The sequence below is a fragment of the Pinus tabuliformis genome, chromosome 6 (genome assembly GCF_031772625.1).
Source record: "Pinus tabuliformis cultivar Carrire ecotype Pingquan chromosome 6, CPIR1, whole genome shotgun sequence".
Lineage (NCBI taxonomy): Eukaryota > Viridiplantae > Streptophyta > Pinopsida > Pinales > Pinaceae > Pinus > Pinus tabuliformis.
The window spans coordinates 1,925,391,356-1,925,396,721 of record NC_142292.1 but is presented as its reverse complement, the minus strand read 5'-3'; the positions used below and the strand labels follow the sequence as shown (position 1 = coordinate 1,925,396,721).

General features: G+C 40.0%; 1 pseudogene; it reads right to left on the bottom strand.

Annotated features, from left to right (window-relative positions):
* Positions 1–4,338: 4,338 nt before the first annotated feature.
* LOC149266883 (F-box/kelch-repeat protein At1g67480 pseudogene) lies at positions 4,339–5,068 on the bottom strand (annotated as a pseudogene).
* Between the last annotated feature and the right edge of the window lie 298 nt (positions 5,069–5,366).

Genomic DNA, 5,366 nt, shown 5'->3' with positions numbered 1-5,366 from the left:
TGTTGCTGAGGTACTATCACCCTTAGAGTGGGATAGGGTCATTCCGTATTGGATACTTTTCCCAACAACAAATTGGCGACTCCGCTGGGGATCGTATCTTGTTGGTTGTTTGTGTTTTTTCTATTCATTTCATAAACACAGGGAGTACCGAATCGAACTGCATTTGGATCTTTCAAATGCAAAGTAGAGGGCAGCTACTCTAGCTCAGTTTCTGGGCAAGTTTATGATTTGAAGAGCTGATCCACAAGGACTCTAAATAGCTCTTAGTGATAGCTTTTCATCCTCCTTTTCATCCCTTAGTGTGTACTTGACTGATAGCTTCTGATTTGGCCAAAAACTGTGAATTTTTTAGCAATCTGTGACCCGGAAACTGAGAAAAACGAAAGTTTATCTCTTCAGTGCAGGCACTGTGAAGGCAGTCTGCATTTCAGCGCAGTTCCCGAAGGGGCTACCTGCGCTGAAGGTCAAACTGCCAGTGTACTACCTGCGCTGAACCAGTTTTGCCTAGTGCTACTGGGGTTCCCTGTTGTTTATTGCCCTGTTTTCACCCTTGTTTTTGCAGCCTGTTGTCTGTCAATGTACCTATCTGAAACCAACTTTCCTTGCCACTATTCCGCCTCGGTTGTATAAAGAAACTGTGTTTGTTCTTTGTGTATTTCTTATATCATTTACAGTTTCCCATAACGAAAGTGAACTAGTCTTGCTGTGGCCTCTTAGATCTAGACCTGTGATAAGTGTCGTTTTGATCTTAAGAGTTAGTTTATTTGTTGTTCATAGCTGATTGAGCTTTTGCTTTCGTCATATGGTTTGAATTTATATATTTCTAGTGTCGAAACAAGTAAATCTTAAGGTGTCTTTTGATTTTGGACAAGCTTGTTTGCTTTCACTTGAAATTGAATTCAAAATTATACAACAGCTTTCTTTTTGTATTGCACCAACATTAAGAAAGAGAAAAGAAATACCTGCATTGTGCATGTGCATTTTGACAGCTTGTATGTTGATTTAGGGAAAAGTGCATTAATGTGTTCTCTATGATCTGTGTGAAAAGATGATGTCTTTCTTTTCCCTCAGTAGTTAAGATTTTCAAAGTTGAAAGATTGAAAAGCTTGCTTATCATCTTAGACTGCATTTAGGAGTGTTACTATACATCTCGTGGTGATCAATAAAGGCAAACTGCTAAACAAGATCAACCTTAAAATAAATTGAATTTACATAACAACGCATTGAAACATAATGCAAACACATAGAGGTCTAAGCTAGAGACGTGTTCCAGCGTCGTTAAACGTGATATCTTAGCGTTGAGTGGTTGGGTGATTCCTCCACGGTGAAGCGATAAGTATCAATACGGATTTGTGCTCCCACGTACCTTCGTGTATATATTGGGAGACCCCTATAGGAACAAAGCCTTTATCCATAGCAAGCCGTGTCGGCCGCCCTACTGATCGCAATGCAGTGAACACAGCATTCACGAAGATCGAACACCCATACCGTAAAACGTATTCTGTGGTTTTGCGAAAGGTTTGGCACACCCTCTGCCTAGATCTCCAGAGCAGTTTCTTTTGGCCTTTTTCAAACTCTATAACTGAAAAAGTCCATCCGAGCATTTGTCACTTCGGGCTCGTTAAAACATCGAAGGAGACTAGAGTCATCTTTAGCTTTTTCTCAACTCTTAAAAAGTGAAAAAGCAAGTTGTGTCTAAAGCGTCGTTATAAAATTTATTTTAAACGAAACATAATCACCTCCTATTCCTGCGTTGATCTGTAGGTTGAGAACATGGAACGCCCCTGTTATCACAAAACCAGTACTAGGGGCTGCAACCAAGCAAGGCTTCATGTAACTGTTTCAGACCAGACTTTAGACTAGGAATTAGCCTTCCTAATCAGAGAGGGCTCTCTCACAGGCTTTTGATAGAAAATTAATCACAACAACAGAGGGCTAACTCTTCACACATTTATAAAAATATAGCTGGTTGGACATACATCAAATTGGTCTTCATTGGGCTATGGAGTCTCTCACAGTTAATAAACCAAATCACAGTCATCTCATAGAAGCCAAGGCTCTTTGCATCATCAGAGGTTCAAACATAATTTACCTAAATCAAAGCCTGCTGAACATACAGGAAGTCAGAGCATTAAAAAATGAATTCTGAGTGATGTTCAAACATGCTTCACCAAAACCCACAGCTTGTCAAGCACACAGGAAGTCAGAGCATATAATATGAATTCTGAGGGATTGTGCCATAACAAGGCTGTAAAAAGAACATTAAGAAACTAAACCACCATCACATTTGAACAAAAAGATGCATTGAGAATCTTGGGAAGAAAAAACCCTGTTTGCCATTACTGTAACAGTCTTTACATAAGCTCTAAAAAACTCTGTTTTTGTATTAACAGTCAAACCCTTTCTACATCTAACCTTGGCCCATATATAGGCAAGCAAACTAAAACACCTCGAGCATCCTCCTCCAGCATGAGGGGAGCCTCGAAGGTGGCTATTAATTATTCCTACATGCTACTCACTAATGCATTAATTACAAATATGCTGAACTATAATTACACACTATCCTAATCAAAATAAAATACTAATTTCATTCTCCTCGTATGCTTGATGCTTTCTTGAATGCTTTAACAGCTGTCCTCCTTCAATTAATCTGATATAGCTGAGCTACAGGTGCAATGGATGGTGATTTAGGATGTTTAAGAGCGCTGATAGCTCATTAAATGACCGGAAGGTGTGCTCCTATTATAATGGTTTCTGTCTCCCAACATTCTCCTAACATATAGCAGTCTGCTCCCAAATCCTTTAATAACCCCAAGTATGGAGTGATGCCAGGTTTCTGATGTGCTGTAGGTGGTCTTTGATAGACATCTGTTCCTTTTCCTCAAACCCCCGCTCACCGTGTCACACTAGCTGCTCTGCGCTTTTAAAATCATCACCTACAGCAGTTTCGTAGCGCGCTACGAAACTGCTGTGTGATTTAAAAACACAGTCCTCTTTACTGGTTTCTGCTAACACTATGCTTATGGCTGCACTTTTCCAACAGTTGCATCCACTGAAACTTGTAACACATCAAGAGGTCACTTCATCCTTTTATCCTGGAGAAAATTCCTCCTCGTCCTTAACATAAGGCTCAACCCAATCCCCATAACATCCTTGGATCTGCAACATAACTCAGGTACAAGAAACCAATACATTTCATATATGGAGAATCCTCGTGCTTAAGAAGCCCATGCATTTGCTTCACTGTCAACTTCATGGTAAAAATTTGTAGAGAAGACAAAACAATAACTTCATGGTAGGTCTTCAGCCTTTACAATTCCTTGAAGTAATCTGAAGACAGGATGTTCATATAGAGAACCTTTTCAAGCAAAGAATCAATAAGCTTTCCACATGTTTGTATTTCCATATTCTTCCCCAATAAACTTCTTTGAGCTCAAAGCTTGATGTCTTCCTTTGTGAATGCTGAGTTATAAAAGACGAATAAAAAGCAGCAAGGGATTCTTTGAATTGGCAAAATAGAATGTAAGAGTACTGAATCTCTCTCTGCTGGGCTTATGCTTGTATCTCAGACCATTAATGTTAAATCATCGCTGCAAAAGACCATTCTGTCTCTGGAAAAGTGAAAAGAAAACCGCCCACAGTGTTGATGTATGGCCGCTGACAGAATTTCCCAATGTTTGCAGGCATGCTTAGTCACCACCGTCTCTATCTTTTGCCCAAAACTTAATACATCTTAGGGTGGAACGGAAATTCTCAATTTTTTTTTGGTACCAGCTGAAGTATCAGCAAGCGATAACTCAAAGGAACATTTGCATTCTTCACACATCGAACCTCTGAGACTTCTTATGTGTCCTTAAAATAATGAAATATATAACCTGGTCCAACACACAAAGTACCAACATCTGCTTCTGGTCCATGTACCCCTAACTGATACGACTTCAAAATTGAATATTTTTGCATTACTGCTCAATTCCCATCAAGGCACCCGAATACTCTGCACTTGGTTGCGGCAATTTCATGACAATTTGGTTTCTTTATCGGCATATATACATCACAAGCCTCTTTCTTTGTAAGAACATGTGAAGCCGTATGTATATGAGTCACTTTTGGTAACTGTAATGGTATTGTTTATTTGTTATGAGAAGCATATACATTCGAGGACGCCAAGTGTTATCAGAGATTATTTATTAGATGCTCTGCACGTGCCTCTCTGATCTGCGCAACAAGTTTACCATCTTCGAATGTTATCTTAGAACAATACAGGTGTGCCGCCATGTCACCGACAATATATCATTAATCAAAGAATTCGAACTTGCCACGAAACCAAGGGACTCTTTTTCAAGACTGAACAAGAGGAACGAAAATGACCAAGTCATGCTTGAGAACGAAAATACACCAGATTATGAGAATTATCATGCCTCTTGAATTCCCAATGGTGAAACTTGAACGGCCGCCCATGACATACAGCTTATCTTCCAGTCCACAAGCAAAGCAATCCCATCTTGGACGTTTCAGACTCTCTATTAGAGTCCACTTATTTCGTTGCCTATCAAATACCTCAACACTAGACAGACCCTCCCCATCTGGTTCATGACCTCCAATTGCATAAACAAGGTCATCAACCACTGAACAAACAAATTCAAAACGTGCCACATTCATCTTTGCGAGCAAACTCCACCTATTTAATATTGGATCATAACTGTATGTATCTGCTGAAGCCTCTGCTGAGTAGCCATTATCAACCAATCCACCAACGACCATTAATTTTTTATCTATCACAGCAAACCCAAAAGCTCTCTTCAAAGGACCAGGCATGGATGGAAGAAATTCCCATTTACCACGGGCAGAATCAAGAACTTGCCACTGCATTTTGCCACTACATGAATCTGCAGTCAGCGCATAAAGCCACTCTTCAAGGGTGCCAGCTAGTTTTCTTTGCCATATAAAATTCATTGCTCAGGATGAAACTCCTCCATGCTTTCGAAACAAATCTCAGTGACTGAAAATCTGAGCGAGGTATTAGTGCAGGACAATACTTGGTAACATCATCAGGAAGGCCATTAACGTTAGTTCACTCTCAGTGGCTGAGTTCTTTATTGCTTCAGATATGCTCTTTTTGACCAGTTTGTAAAAGCTTTTGGAATTGCTGAACCTTGATTTACATGCCCAAGCATGGTATCACATCCAATCTTGGCAGTACATGAATTTATATTTGGTGCTTGACCTTGAGGAGAGCTAATGTCACTTGAAGTGGATGCTGCCGTTGACTTAGTTTGTTCATATAGCTCCAGCATTTGATTGCTAACCTCCTCAAGCTGTCGAGGAGTCACATCAAACTCCTCCCACCAAGGCCTCTCTCCATCTGA